The 17133-nt window shown below is 36.4% G+C and overlaps 1 long non-coding RNA gene and 1 pseudogene across 1 annotated transcript; one reads left to right on the forward strand and one right to left on the reverse strand.

Annotated features, from left to right (window-relative positions):
• Positions 1-4116: 4116 nt before the first annotated feature.
• LOC115954706 lies at positions 4117-7383 on the reverse strand. The gene is made up of 3 exons (XR_004083944.1): positions 7358-7383; positions 4707-4843; positions 4117-4407 (listed from the first exon to the last, which is right to left on the reverse strand). It is a non-coding gene; the product is annotated as an uncharacterized LOC115954706 (long non-coding RNA).
• Positions 7384-8378: 995 nt separating this feature from the next.
• LOC115954675 lies at positions 8379-12502 on the forward strand (annotated as a pseudogene).
• Positions 12503-17133: the final 4631 nt, after the last annotated feature.

The raw sequence follows: 17133 nt of genomic DNA on the forward strand, positions 1-17133 counted from the left end.
TTCTTTAAAAAAGGCAAATAAATTTCTTGAAAATTCCATGCCAATAGAAGAATCCTATCTTTCAAATTCCATGACTAAGGAAGTTGAATATCAAAATTTGAACTTTATGAGGTGGAGAAGTATGACTAACTAAATTCAAACACAACTACATTGGTCAATATAACACAATTGTTATCTTTCCCTAAACACTCAAGTACTTTGTATATGAGGATGTGCCAATTCAGCTACAAGGCCTTTGGCTAGAAAATGAGAAGCTCAATATAAATAAATCGTAAAAAACCTAATTATATATATACCATGATTATATACGGTCCATTACTAACTAATATATATATATATATATATATGTATATAATCAATGCTTAGAGAAAATTTAATTAGATTCAAAATTGAAATTTTCTTTTGTTAGCTTTTCATACAAATTAAATTGTTTAGATTTTTGTTGTTATTTTTTCTCTAAACTAATGAGCAAATTTTTTATACTGTTTTATTCAAATATTTTGTATGCTAGGATTTTGAACATAACAAATTGTAATTGATCTTAACGATCCCATACACCTATCCCCATTCAATTTAAGAGATACTATTGGACCAATTTATTCTTTTATTTTGTGTTGTATTTAGTAGAATTTCACGGACAATGATTGTGAATTAATATTGTATATGTAATGTAAGGACACAATTCCTTTGCGGCCCAATAATAGTGTTGGGCTCGCATATGAAAGATCCCTCACAATATGATTTGTAGAGAGTGGGTTTGAAAAGCTAGCCGTTGGTCACGGGGCGATGCCCGGTCTTGGTTTTAGAGGAATTCGTGTAGAAAAAGGATTTGGGCTTGAACATTTAAGCCCTACGGCGTCGCATCCTATGGGATGGGTCTCCTCGGACTTGATTCGAGGACCATTAAGGTCTTACCCCGGTTACCCGACGATGGGTTTTTTCTGTCATCTCAGGTGTTGTTTAGGTGTTCTCACCCATGTAGTCTCTCTTTTTTGGAGGTGGGATGGATCCCCCTTCAGATTTACTTACTTTCTTCTTTTATACTCGTCTGCGTTAACTATCCTTCGTCCACGTGTAGGGTCAACCTTTACAAGACTGATATTTGTCCCATCAGTCTAATCCCAGAATTGTTGGGGATGATTGATAAGGCTGAGGAATACGGCTCTGCTAGGTGCAGAGTCTTATCTGGGAAGGGTCATAAGGGTAACTTTCTCAAGATATTTTAGGTCTCTTTTCAAGTTTAGTCCAATACTAGTTTTACCCCTTTATTCCGGTGGGATTTTGGATCTGCCGAGGACTGAACTGTCCTCGGCTGTATTCCAAAACAGTCTTGTGCTCTATGTTATCGGGCTTGGGCCATAGCTCTCCTCGGCTTGGGCCTTCGGACTCTCCACGAGCAAATGGGCCTGGCCCATAGATTATTGGGCCCCACATGTAATATCCAATAGTGATTTTAAAAATTATATACATAATAATGGTGTAATGAGAAATTTGACGTAATCAATACATGAAAGTTGTAAAAAAAAACTATTTTAGTACCTCCAAATGTCCTGTTTGAACTAATATCCTATATATTTTATAGCCTAAGCTAATATTATAGTACCACTACAATTCATTCATCATGCTTGTGCATAACAATTTACATACTAGTTTAAACTTAATTGGAGAATCGCACAATACTTAAAAAGAATTGTATTTGTATCTAAGGTTTATGAAAGGACCACTGGTTATGTGCACACAATCATACCCGAAAAAATTAACTTCTTATCTGCATGTATAACACGTTTACACTCATTAGTGGGCATGCAAAAATTAACTGCTTAGATTAGATGCATGTATAACACTTTTACACTCATTAATAGGGCATGAATGATGCATGTATAACACGTTTTACACCCATTAATGGGGCATGCATCCGTTACGAGTTTGACTAATACGTATTGACTAATACATATGAAAAGCATCAAGAGTCTGATGAGATTACATCATTTTGTTAGGGTTGTTGGATATGTTAGAAACTGCTTAAAATTGATGGGCTTATGATATGCTCAAAGATAATGAATTAATGATCATTTGCACGTATCTTTGAAACCGTAACAAATTTTTCAATGAAAGTTGTTTCTAGGAAAGTACACATTTGGAGCTTCAAAACAAACACAAATTTGATCTAGTTTAGTTTTAAAATGAGTGGGGTATAGTTTTTTTAAATTAATACAATTGTGTTGTTTTTGAGAGTTTGCTCTCCATAAAGTTCTTTGGAGATTGGAGTACTAGAATTTCAGTGGTTGTGGACAAGTTTATTTGTGAATGAAGTTCTATAGAAGGATTCCAAAGTTTGAGAGGTCACTACTATGGGAAGCAAAAGCTGTTTGTTGAGATTGTATAGAGAGTCTAGGTTATAAAAGTTTGATAAGTTCTGAATGTAGTAACTGTTTCTTCTATAATGAATTTCCTACGGGTTGTTTACCAAAAAATTAAAAAAAAAAATTCCTAAGGGTTGGATACCTAGAGTAGTTTTTCCTCCAAGGAATTCAGCAAAGATTTTCCACTTCATCAAATTTGATTGTGCTTTTCATTGCTTTTAGATTTTGGTGATATTAACTGTGATTATGCAATCTAAAATTTTGTTAACACTAAAATTAATAAATAAATAAAAAATAGTCACAGACAATTAATTTATCAGTCGCTTAACTTATTAGGGTCTAAATAAAGTTTTTTCACATTTTAATTGTGAACGATTAAAAGAGCTTCTTACATTATATTTGTCTTTGTTCTTCAACATAAAGAAATTTGAAACCCAATGGAGACCATAAATCATAATTGCACTAGCGTGTCACAAGGGGAACTATTAAAGCATTATTGATAGGGAATGAGCAAGAAAAGTGAGCGGCTTAGGTGAAGAGAACTATTTTCTTAAGGGTTAACACAATTCAGCTAGACCACATCTCATGAATCATGACCCTCCCTTAGTGTTAGGAGCTTTATAAGTTGCTGATGATGGCATGAGGAATTGGAGTGCTTGGACAACATCAGGCTAGTCACATGGCTCAATGTTTTCTCAAGACACCCATGGCTCCTCATGCCTACCTAGTGAAGCTCCTAATTGCGCTTTGAGGGGGACAAGCTCGGTCTCCTTGCTGGATTCAGATTGACGAGCATGATGAGGGGCAGCATGTGGAGGCACCTTGCTCCACATGATGCCCTAAGGCCATGGCAGAGGAGGGCCATGGTGGGCAGAGACGGATTTTGATGATGGGCAGCAGCAGGTGGTGTTGACCCTATGTGATAGTGCATGGCATAGTGGTTTGGCTAGTGATTGCTTTGTATGCGGGCTTGGTGGCTTGGGTGCAAGGCAGTGGTGGGCTGTTGTGATGATGATATGCTGTGTAAGGCATTGGGCTGGTTGGTATTGGCATAATGCATAAACTTGTATGAGTGGGCTGATGACAGTTACTTGGTGTTGCATATGGACATGTAGTGTGGGCTATGATGCTGATGAGAAGGGCTTGGGTAGGAGGTCAAGGCTTCTAAAACGTGATGGAACTATTATGTGTGGATTGCTGGAGCATGGGCAGAAGCCCCATGATGATGTGCTGAGTAATGGGCTGGCATGTGCAGAGCGTGCAACAGCAATTACCAAGCAGTTCCTGGCTTTGTGGATGTTTAGACCTGTTGTGTAGGGGATGGAAACTTGGAAAGCAGGCCAAGACAGCATCAGTTGAAGGTGTCTTAAGTCAGACCACATGTGGCAGCAAGTTCTGGACAAGGGGCAGTTACTTGGCAGTAACTATTGTGATAGTTAATTCCGTATATTTATCCTAGGCTGTTGGGGCTGTTAACAGCAGAGTGTGTAATTTTGCTTAGAGAATTTCATGTGTATTCTCCAGGCTTTCTTTGTACTTGATATTGAGTAATAAAGGTTAAGGTTGGTGCCCTGTAAATACTGTGTGTGCTGTGTGTGTGTGAATTCCCTAGATAAATCTATTTTGAGTGTTTCTGCGGTGTGTGTGTGTGGAGTGTTGGCTGAGACTAAGTCAGGGGCTTAATGCCATCACAGATAGAAAATTTAAAAGAAAAAAAAATTGACCCTGTGACACTTAGCTTAGTGGCCAAACTCACTCATATAATAAAATAAACTAAAAATAATCAAGGCGAACGATTTAACTCCACAAAGCCATAAGATTATAACACATCTTCTATGTCAGACTTGTATGAGCTATTCAAAATTCAAGTCTGATTGTTGGGTAGTCTGCTGAGTACAGAGTGCTCTGGCTTGTGATCACATTCATAATCAAGGTGAACAAATGCCCGCTCAACTTCCGGAAGTTTCTCTAGCTTCTCCTGCAAGGTCTCTCCGATGGCATGTGCTTCTTTTAGGGGTAGCTCTTCGGGGAGTTCAATGTCAACCTGTTTCAACAATATAATAAAGATCATTACTTTGCTAGATATTCAAAACTAGGATGCTTAGAATCTAATGTAACTTTGCAAAAAATTTCATCTGCATGGCATAATAAAATTTAAAAGAAAATCTCCCACAAAATATTTAATTTGCAATTTCTTCAATGGCATCTCAAAGGGAAGGGAGGATCACAGTTTTGATGTCTTATTGTAGACTCAAAACTTTCTTTAAAAATGAAATAAAAGATTGAAGTTGTGATCGAAAGCTCGCCACTATTTATTTTTACTCAGAAATTTACATGACTCACCTCTACAAAATAGAGAACACCAAAGGTGTAGGCACGGACAGTGTCAATACGCTTGACTTGAGGGTGTGAGTGTCTCATGACAAGATATGTTAGTTTCTGCAAGACTTCAGGAGGTGCAGACTGTCCCACGAGAGAAACTGCATCAAGAAACGCAGCTTAAAATAGTTCTAAATATGAATATTACAGCCATGTAAAGTATATAAAGCATAGCCAAGCACAAATTAGAATTTATCAATAGTAAATTTTGTAGGACACATTCATTGGGATAAGGAAGTAGGCACTGTATTTATAACTTCAATTTCTGCAGAAAATAGATATTTTCCCTTCTTTTCCAAACATTTATTGTTTAGTTCTCGCACCAACCAGTATCCTGAATGCTATGCCCTTGATAAATTAAATATGAAACCAGAATTTATTTTGATATTCTTCTCTTCGTTTCTTCATTTTTCTGGGAGGTAAAACTAAAACCATTCAGGTCCGACTCCCTCAAAGCCATTAATCCCCATGGCAGGATCCTTTTCCTGAGGGGGTTATTTGCATTGAGAATAGGCGTTCTCTCCTCTTTGGCTTTGCTGCGGCAGACTAAGCCTAAAACTTAATTTATGCCCATTTAAATTAGCCAGTATTATTTTCTTCGTTCTTCTCTGTGATTGATATCATTATGACTGTAATCATGCTTTATTAGGAGGGAATACATAACTGTTTATTTAAATAAGTCAAAATACTCTGTTTTAGTTACTATTATATCTGTTTGCCGTAACTCGTCTGCAACAGTTCTGCTTACCGTAAATTTGCTCCTGGCAGACAAGGCATAAGTTTGTGCACAAACCGGCCCAAGTTGAGTTACAATTGGACTGGCCCCAGCTCCCTTACTCAGAAACACCAGGGCCCATCACCGCAGGAGGCAGCCCAGCTCATTACCGCAGGAGGCAGCCTAACATACCATATCATACAAAAAGGGCCCCTACACCCAATAAAAAGCTTAATTAAAGAAAAAAAAAAATCTAATACAACCCATTAACCCCAAAAAAAAAAACCCAAGATATTTGGTTGGGTTGGGTTGGCGGGTTGAAAGCACATTCTTTTCTTACTGTTGTGAGTCACTGAAACTTTCTTAAGTTGACAAAGTTCGTCCTTACAACATGTACAATTACTTTAAAAGGCGTAGACAGATTTTTTATTATAAAAATTGGGAAGGCAAAACGACGAGTCGTTTAATATAACACAAGACAATGACCGAGGAAAGCACTTTTGAGATTTTTGGTTTTGGGGATGGTGAATGTGAGGTCCTCCACGACCTTTGTGTTCCATGCCATCCCATGCCACTGTCCCATACAACACAATAGTGTGTGTGTGTGTCTGAGAGAGAGAGAGTGTCACGACCCAAATCCATGGAACATGAATTTAGATGCATGACTAACCTGCTAAACTTATATAATTCCATAAAAACATAATTAATCCAAAATAGATCAATACTCCAAAGAAATAATACTCTTAAAAAAAACCTCTCACAAAAAAAGTCTAAACTCCACAAATGGGAAATAATCTCCATAAAAACATGAAATACAAAAATAAGGTAGCTAAAGTTCTATTAGTCTTCAATGCATACTGAAGTCACCTACGACTTCCATACTCTACCTTGCACCTTATAAAGCGACCCAACGGTTCTATGTTTCCAACTATACTTTAATATGAAAAATAGTAATTGATGGGGTGAGCCACACATCTAGTAAGTAATTATACAAAATACACAATGGAATAGAGTCAAGCCAGGCACAAATATTTTGATTTTTCACAAACTCATTCAATGATATCAAAAATAATTATTCCAAAACATATAATGAATCACTTAATACAATTGTAATCACATCTTAAAATCATTTGAAATCACATTCACAAAATTGATTAGAGCACAGTGTCACATATACACATCACATATTCTCACATACAATCCTGTGAGCAGATACCAACATCTAACCCTTGCTGGTAAGGGATCAACACATATTCTCACATACAATCCTGTGAGCGGATTTACACATATATCTGATATATCTAATCAAATCCAAAAACACTTATTTTGAGTCACATATCACAAAGCAAAATTTATACAAAATATAATAATTTACTTGATATTAACAATTTCTTTTCAAATACAGAGGCATATCAAAGATCACAATATCGAATAGAACATAAATCAAAGGATGCTTGACCCTCTTAGGGAATGAATAAGAACTGAAGAGTTTATATAAATATATTACAATTCTTGAGTAAATCTGAAAATTCAATTGGCTAAAAGAAACGTTTCAAATATCATTTGGAGAATAGGAATATGACTTTAAAACTACTTGGTTTTAATAAATTTAAAGGACAAGAACCTTTTTAGAAAGCTTACATTGAAACTCAATTATTTACGGAAAAATAGTTTAGTTTAGAAATCATCTTTTAAATGAGATTTGGACATTCAAAACTTATTTAAAATTCAAAGTATCTCTTTAAAATATTATTTAATAGTTGAAATTTCTCTTTCAATGATACTAAAATACTTTTGACAAACTTTAGAAAATATAATTTTGAAATATAAAACTTTTGAAAACTTTTAACTTCTAAGAACCTAATGGACAAACTTGTGCATTTTATGCATAATTACTTACCTCTCTTGCTAATATATTCGAACACGGCCAAGCACTTTTAGTCTTCTGTAAGCTCTAAACAGAAAATTACTTTAATCAATAAGCAAGAAATTTCATGATCATAAACTACTTCCTAAAACACTATAATACTCCACAACCTTCTCTTTTTATTTTATTTTATTTTTTTCCTAGAGTTATAATATAGGCAAAACTAGTTCCCACACGTAGAAACATCAAATCTGAATATATCTATTAGTTATTCTAAAACAATCATCCAGTATATCAAATGTCAAATTTAACCAACTACAAGACTTCATGTTATTATTGACCGCCACCTTCTCTTTAGGGTCAATCCTAAACTAGTGATATAATCAAGGAAAACGTGGAAAATCCAGTAGGACCTAATATACACAAATCTAATAGGAGACTTGATGGCAATATATATAATTTATACGTGCAAAACCGAAGAAGACTTAGCCAAAATCACGGATTCTAGAAATTCCGTGGCTCAATCTAGGATTCAAGGACCAACTTTTAGGAAAAGATATCTCTTAGAAACAAATCTACATATCGCCAATGTTTCTAAGATAAAATTTTAATCCTTTAATTCTTTGTTTCTAATGGATGAAAAATCATACCTGAAACAATCAGCTGCCTCTTCAATTAACTCCAAGGAAAAAAATACCTCTTAGCCTCTTTGATAAAACCCTAGCCTCCTTAATGATGAAACCCTTCTTATCCCAAAACCCTAATTATTTTTTTTCCTCCAACTTATATTTTAACACAAAAGAGATGTGGGCTTGGTGGGGTAGTGGGCTGGATTTTAAAACCCACTTGAACTTATCACTTTATTTTACAAGGAGTCCGTAAAACATCTTTCTCTTTTCCTTTTTATTTATTTATTTTAATTGACCCGCTAAATCGTATACACGAAAATTTTAATTTTCTCATCTATTTGTAGCACCACAAAATTGTCGACTCCCATCTTACTGTGCACACACATAGGGTACCTCGACGCTATATTAAAATTGACAATCATAAAATCAAAATTTGGGGTATTACAGAGAGAGAGAGAGTGAACATGGCATTTTCTTCTCAGCTCTCAGCCCTCCCTCAACGTTTTGCTTTGGCTCCATGGACCACTGTGAGTTCTCTTTCTCTAACTACCACACACACACACACTCATTTACAAGTACCCAATAAAGAATTTGAGCTTATTGATCAGTTTCATTTAGCTGCATGAACTTGTTGGAATTGCTTTAAACTAAACTTTCAAGTTAACCTGAGCTCTAGAACATGTTGTCTGAATTTCCAGTTTGGTTCGTGAAAATTAGTATAATGACTGTATTAATATTTACATATTTCTTTGAATTTTCAAAAGCTTTACTTATTTGTGAGTCCTTCCAAAAGGGTCCAAATCTGTTTTCCAAGTCAGTTAGGCGTTAGTGCTATTGAGCTGCTAATATATAAATGGGTTACTTTTTCCTCTTGTACAAATTCGTTGTTGAGAAGTGGTCAATGCAGAAATGATTCTGTTGTTAGAAGTTGTAGAATCAGAATTAAAATATCATCATATTGTGAAATTTCAAGTTTGCTGTGATGATTGATAAATTACCTTTTGTCTCAAAAGTTTAAGTCGCAAGGGGATGATGAATTTAACTACTACTCTAATACTCCCCTTCATGTGAATCTAGACTCTTTCTTAATAAGTGAGACCCAACATATAGAATTTTTAACCTTTTTAAATGGGAGATAGAGAATAGAGAGATGGTTCGAATTCAAGATTAGTTACTTTGATAAATTACTACTTGTTCCCAAAGCTTAAGTTGTTAGGAAATGATGAATTTAATCTCTTAACCCTTATTCTAACAATGATTACTTAAAAAAAAAAAATTATTTGTTATTTTATGGATATTCAAATGGGTTTCCAGACTTATGGTGATGCAGTCATTGTTTTGATTTTGTTTGTTGTTTTGCTTGTATTGCTCTGAAGATTAGAATACGCTAAGCTGTATATTTTTGGAAGGGCAGTGATTTTAACCAGCATTCATTTCTATCAAATCACAGTCAATTTCAAGTCAGTCTAGTTTGGAACGTGAGAACCAAAATCCAGGAGATTCAGACAACTCATCAAAACCATCAAATGTAAAAGTTTTGATTTTTATCAACATCCAATATCTTTTAAGGTGGGCATGATCACCATTTTCTTAAAGAAAAATTTATAAGAGGGAAGACATGGCTTGCTGGAAAGCAAGGGGAGAAGTGGTGCTGATCATCAAATGCTTTCATTTGTGGAAATGTACTATTTGGTGCTCATTCTGTTACGAGTTCCTATGCATTTATGTGCCATGTATGAATACCATTTAGTAGAATGTGATGTGATGGATGGGGTCGCTAGTATTTCTCTGCGTGGGAAGCTGCTCTCTTTGTTGGGGCACATTCAATTTGTTGTTCATGTTGCCAATGGTATAGTAGAGAAGGGAAGTTTATCCATTCTCTTTATAAAACTATTTACTAGATGACTTGTCATTATGCTGTGGATGGGCTTCCATGTTCTTAAAATATAACTTCCATGAATGACCTCACATTAGTCATTTGATGGCCACAGTACTAAAAATTTATAAATTTGGCTAGTAAAAAGTTTGTTTTGCTGTAAACACCGGTCTACTGAATATCTTAATGACATGTAGAGCACTTTAAAGTCTCATAGAAAAGACTTAACTGTAACAAAGTGAGGATTTTTTTTTATATTTTTTATTTTTTAAAACTGCAGGGATCTCAATCGTCAATCTTCTCAGCGTTGTTGTCTCACATGTTTGTGCTCAATTTTATCTTTGATAAACAATTTTGGTACCCCTATTTCCATACAAAATGCAACTGCTTTGGAAGGAAATGAAAGACCAGGATGCAGGAACCGTGGGGGCAGCGGTGCTGTACTTTGTAAGTGTGAAATTTCCTATGTTTTTTATTTTTATTTTTATTTCCTCATCAGAATAATAATCCGAATGTTTGTACAGTGTACACATCTTGCAATATATGTAAAACTTGTTGAGAATGTGAAATTATATGAACCCTTGAGAATTTTAGAGTTGCCAGCTCTGTTGCTTTTGTATCAATATAAACTGTGAGAAATTTATACATGGGTGGGAACACTGATATCTAGATCATGGATCTTGTTTACCTTGTATCTGTTATTGTTGTTGTATCCTCCTTCCTCTCACCCCTGATCCCTCCCTTAAAAAAGGTTAGTGAGCGAGTAGAGTGAATATGAATTGTTTCTGTTACTGCAACTCCTTACTGTTACAAGGTCTATTGAAGTTTATTGATCTGTTAAAAGTCCTTGTGTTCCAAGAATTTGGCATAGTTATAAAGATTTTATCATGGTCTCAATGAAAAAGTTTTTCATCTGTCTCACCTTTTAATCTATTTTATGTTTTAATCATTGAATCTTCTACGAAAACATCACTATTTATTAAATTCTGTTACAAGTGGTACCCCACTCTTGTCTATAAGAAATTCAGTCCATAAGATGTTCATTTGCTTTTTATTTAGGTGATATGTGTGGTGGTACAGGAAAATGGAAAGCTCTGAACAGAAAACGGGCTAAAGATGTCTATGAATTTACAGAATGTCCAAATTGTTATGGTATGTACTTTTTGACTGATACATTTGCATTAGGTAATTAGTTATAGAAGCAGGTATTTGCTGCTTTCAATTGTTTTGTTGCCATTCTGAATACTCATTTCTCTGAACGTTATCTGATATTGGTTCTTTGACTAATGACTTGGGATATTCAGACATTCTTTAACGTTCAATAGTAGTGAACACATTCCATTTTTCTTTTCTTGGCATTTTCCGCTGAGGTTAACCTTCCTAATGGAGTCAATTGCAGCATTTGAAATCATGGCCTCATATCATAGTAGCTGAAAGTTTTATCATACATGAAACTGGATAGACATATTCTCCATCTTAATTATGGAGGTAAAAGGCTATCACTGTGAGAGCGTGGCAGGTTGGAGTGGGCTTTACATAGCATAGCCTGTCCCTGCGGAGAGTGGTGTATTATAATTATCTAACTGAAAAAGAAACAAACCTTATCTCTTAGCTAGAAAGATAGACTTATTATTATATTTATATTTTAAAAATTCTACAATTAAAGAGTTGTCTTCTGTCAATTTCACATTTTGTGTTATTTAATATCATGGGTGAGTAGAGACTATCTTGTTTCAACACATTGTAAAAAGCTTTGGTACTTTAATTCTTGATGATTTAACACTAGAATTATTAATGATCATGAACTATAATAAGATGCTCATAAATTTTATTTACTTTTAAAAATCATTTACAATAAAAGCTAATGAAATAAATTGCTTGCTGAAGGCATCTTTGATATGCTGACATTAAATGAAAACCAAATGCTGGTGTTACTTTGAAATTTCTACAAATAAAACTTAACAAATAGAAATAGAAATACATATAGTTAGTTAGGTTTCAGTCAATGTTTTAAGCTTGCAGGAAAGGACGGTCAAGCCTTTAGTATATATGGTTAATTGGAGCCCTCTAGCCCTTGAGTTGTAATTTTAAATAACAGTCTGTTCTTTGTTTCAATAATTTGGATATTTTGTGAGTGCTAAACTTTAACTCAAGAGCTCTTCATGCTCATAAATGCTGAAGATGCATATGAAAGGTTTAGCAAGAAGTCTTTAGGTAAAAACACACTTCAAAGGGTAGTAGCTACTCAATGCACAATCCCAAAAGGGGGTTCTGACTAACTTTAGCAGCCCCAACACTCCTTTCATATATATATATATAAAAGATTGTGATATGTCAGGTTGTCTTGGATGCTACAATGTTGACATTGTTGCGTTGTAAAAGGCATTGATTTTAACCTCCATTCATTTTAATACTGCTGTTCCAATTTGTCAAATCAGCTTTATTCCTTTTTTTTAAAAAAAAAAAAAAAAAAAATTTAATTTCCCTCTCTCTGGTAATGTGGAACCCAAGTACTTTGAATTGTGTTACTAATTTCTTGTTATGGGCAGGTCGAGGAAAACTTGTGTGTCCTGTTTGTTTAGGGACTGGTTTACCGAAGGTTTTCTTAGGAGGCCTGATGCAAAACAGTTACTTGATAAGATGTATAATGGTCGGCTGCTACCAAAATCTTGAAGTAAGTTCTCTTCCAAATTAATTCCTTGATTACTTGATGATGTTGTTGGTGTTACACACACAGCATTTATCTTTTAGCAGTGATTCTGTATTGTATATATGGTATTATATACAGTTTATGATGCTTGGACTGCATACATATCATTTAATAGGCCTCCCCTTGAATTGTAGAATTTTGATGGATGTGGTTTCCTTATTTATAAATTTAAATTTTGAAATGCTGCAGTTAGAGGCTTTTTGATCACAAGAATACACTTAACTAGTTGGAGAAAGAAGAGGCACAGAGAGTATAGAGTACTTGTTACACTCCCAAGTGCAGCACAGATATAAAGCTTTTTTCCTGTTGAGTAATCATCAGCTCAGTCTAACCAAATAGTCTATACTTGTGATAGTTGCATGCAATTTGGGCTTGATACCAAGCACTGGGAAATACCTTTTGTTTACTTTGTTACTGTAGTAATTCACTTAGCTGGAGGAGAAAACTGCGTGGTGCTATGATGCCATGTGATACATGATTATTGTATTGCCAAGTACAAAAGATATTTTTTATTGATTTGATCAATGTACGACACTTGTGGACTGGTCGATCATCCCAAATTGTAAGCATTACATCAGGCACATTTGTTTGTTGTGGAAAATGGACTTTGTTACTGAGCTTTACAATGTGTTTGAATTGAGCGCATGTTTTTTTTGTAGCATTTCAATGTGCCTGTTCTATAAGATCAGTCTAATTGGTAATAGGAAATGACAGATCACATAAGGAATCTGTGAAACCTGTTTTACTTGCATTTCCATTTTCAACTCAATAGGACTTCAGAATACATGAAACTGGATTACCCATCTTGTGACATGGTAGCCATATGCAAGTAAACATTTTTATCATAGCCAACAGAAAAGGAAAGAGAGAGAGGTAATGAATCAAATGTTTTAGAGTTTGGGTCTGTTTCCTAAGGCCTCTAAGCCAAGGATATCATATCCTGATTATGTTCCCAGCTTTATTAAATCATTTGGCAGTGCCTATGGAATGAATAAATTGATTGGGGCACTTGGCTTTATCCATAGCTTTACCTATTGGTTTTAGGTTGGACTTTAGGCTGGTTGGGTCAACCTGCCAAAGTGGGGACCACAGGTTCGGGAAACGTATGATTTTCTTGTGATGTGGATGTATAGAATCTGAAAACACAGACCAGTGATCCCTACCAACTACCGAGTCAATTCCATTGATAATTGCAAACTTTTACCGGAGATGAAAACGAGTTTTCTATTAGCAAATGGGAAGTTTCTTTTAAAAAAGGCAAATAAATTTCTTGAAAATTCCACGCCAATAGAAGAACCTATCTTTCATATGCCATGACTAAGGAAGTTGAATATCAAAATATGAACTTTATGAGGTGGAGAAGTATGACAAACTAAATTCAAAATCTCAAAACACAACTAAATTGGTCAATATAACATTAATGTTATCTTTCCCGAGGGTTAATGAAATTCAATATAATTATATATTTAAACTTAATTGGAGAATCATACAATACTCAAAAGAACTGTATTTGTATCTAAGGTTTATTAAAAGGACCATTGGTTATGTACACACATTCGTACCCGAAAAAATTAACTTCTTAGATGCATGTATAACACGTTTACACTCCATTAGTAGGGCATGCAAAAATTAACTTCTTAGATTAGATGCATGTATAACACGTTTACACTCATTAATAGGGCTTGATGCATGTATAGCACGTTTTACACCCATTAATGGGGCATGCATCCGTTATGAGTGTGACTAATACATATGAAAAGCATCAAAAGTCTGATGAGATTACATCATTTTGTTAGGGTTGTTGGATATGTTGGGAAATTTTAATGTCAAAACGTAGCGAATTTGGGTTGTATTAATAGAACTATATTAAGGTTAACTCTAGGTTACTAGGTTAGAAATTGCTTAAAATTAACGGGCTTAACCATTGCACACCCTTGGTGTAATGGTTGTTCCACAAGTCTTAAGTGGTGTGGGGGGTAAGGGCAGGGGTTCAAGTCTCCAGAAGGAAACTTCATGTACTTATACACTTAGATTAAACTAGAATAGAACTTTTATTAATATTAGATAATGAATTAATGATCATTTGCACGTATCTTTAAAACCGTAACGAATTTTTCAATGAAAGTTATTTCTAGGAAAATAGACATTTGGAGCTTCAAAACAAACACAAATTTGATCTAGTTTAGTTTTTAAATGAGTGATGTAAGGACACAATTTGGTGACGAACCTAATAGTATTGGGTTCACACGTAAAAGGCCCAGACAATACAATTTTTAGAGCGTGGGTGTAAAGAACTAGGTTAACTATAGTACTTCCCTCCAAGATTTCCCTTAAACCTGTTTCAGGTACAAGGTCGGTCTCACAAATATTTTTCTTCTGTGAATCCTACCACTTTCCTTTCTTACTTTCTTCTCTCTTCTTTTTCTCCGTTTCTTCGTCCTTCTCTTTTTCTCCTTTCTTTCCCGATCCGATCCCCCGTTTCAGGTTCTTCTTTTAGTTTATATACTTCCTTTTGCGCTTCATCCTTGCCGCACACGTGTAGGTTGGGTTCGGAGGATTTCTTTCTGTCCCATCTGGCACCTCCTGGAACTTCCAATGGGCAGCTGTAAGGCTGCCTTCCCACTGTTCAGGTATCACCTCCACATTAATGCGGACAGAGAGTTGGTTGAGAGGTCATTAATGCGGAGGTAGCTGTAACTTCAGATATTTGTTTGCCTTATCTCTTTCACTTTTAGTCGGCTACTCTACCCTTTGAGATGACCGAATTCGGAGCTCTGATCGTAATGAGCCCACGTCTTGATCGTCCTCGGAAACGATCGTCCTCGGACGAGTTATGCCGAGGACCAGGGTATCCTCGGACGGATATACGATCTCTGATGGGCCGCTGGCCCAACAGTCCTGACCCCATTCTGAACCCTAGGGGCCCATCAATCGAACGATCCCCACAATAGCCCCTCAAAATCCTACTTTTCGACTCTTCAGGAGAAAATGTGGATTTTGACGTCATAAGCCTGCATCTGTGCGCGTTTCGGGGCATGCCCCTGACGCTTCAGCACCCCGGTTTTGGTAGCATTAAATTCTGACAACTCCCTTGTCTCCCACGTTCAACGGCGAGATCTCAATCAAACGGTAGGGGGTTTCTCTTATTTTGTGAGCGGGAATTTTACCGCTCACAACCTTCACATGACTATAAAGGTGCTCCCAAATTGAACCTGTACCTTATCCCTGATGATTATGCAGTTCCAGAGCTCATAAAACTGAATCTGCCTTCTCCCAGTCTTCTCTGTTCTCCTGGCGACCATAAATAATCACACGTTGTCCGAGGTCCTTCCTTTGAACCTGTAAGTCCTCTTAAAGCTTTTGCTATTGTTATTCACTCGCCAAAAAGTTTCTTTTCTACTAAGCCTCTCTAGAAAAATGGGGAAACAGCAGAATCCCTTTCGGCGTCTCGTTGACTCCGAGGAGGGTATTAGAAACTTTCGCTCTAAGTACAATATCCCACCAACGGTAGGGATGAGGTATGCAGCCCAAGAGGAGTGGGTTGACGCCAGGCAAACTGGGGAAGTGGTTATCCCCATGATCGCCTTTATCGAAGGTGGGATGACCATCCCCATGGGCAGTATCACTAGGGGTTATCTTAGTTTCTTTAGGTTATCCCCCACCCAATGCGCTCCCAATATGTTTAGGATTCTGGGTAGTATAGACGCTTTGAATCAGAGAATGGATTTAAACCTATCCCATCACGATGTGAATTGGGTGTATAGCCTTCACCGCTTAGCCGACCAGGATTATTATCTCAAGTCGAGATATCCTGCGGTAAGGCTAATTCAATGCCTCCCTACTTCAAATAAGCATTTAAAAGAGGATTTCCTTATTTTTTCTGGGGAATGGCACGATGGTCTACCTTGCCCGACAGTAGAAGGAACACCAGGTGGGTGCAAAATTGCAAACCTACACCATTTAACTCATGAACACATTTTACTAACTTTCATTATTTTCGGGCCTCACAATTTTAACTTTGAAATTAACGGTTTTGCAGACAAACGCTACACGAAGCCCAATCTCAGATTAGTCAATAAAGCGAGCCTAGACAGATTATTGGGAGCCGAAATATACGTGAACGAGGCTGATGGTCAATTACGGGCAGCACATTTAATCCTTGGCTACACCCCCCTTTCTTTCGGCTTTCAGGCGCCGAAGTACGTGATTAGGGCACGCAACCCTCGGCTTCGCCGTATCAGTGTTGCTTACGAAGGGTTCGTCGTTCCAGAGGGTATTCCACTTCCCAAACACACACCTCTCACAAAGCCTCTTTTGGTGGCCAGCATCTCGGCTGGGCCCTCTTTACCCTTATCTTCCCTCAAAAAGAAAGGAACCAATAGAAAAGGGAAAAAGGGAAAAAATAAGGAAACCGTTGTAACAGTGTCTGAATCCACAGACGACTTAGAGGTTCTCGATCAGCCCACAAGTCCCGAGGAAAGTTCTGACGAGATGGGGGCACACAGAAAACCCCAGAAAAGTTTGATGGAGCTAATGGAAGGTCAACAGGGAAAGGCTGCACCTGCCCAGACAATACCATCCCTGGTTTCATCTC

Source organism: Quercus lobata, chromosome 8 (assembly GCF_001633185.2).
Source record: "Quercus lobata isolate SW786 chromosome 8, ValleyOak3.0 Primary Assembly, whole genome shotgun sequence".
Lineage (NCBI taxonomy): Eukaryota > Viridiplantae > Streptophyta > Magnoliopsida > Fagales > Fagaceae > Quercus > Quercus lobata.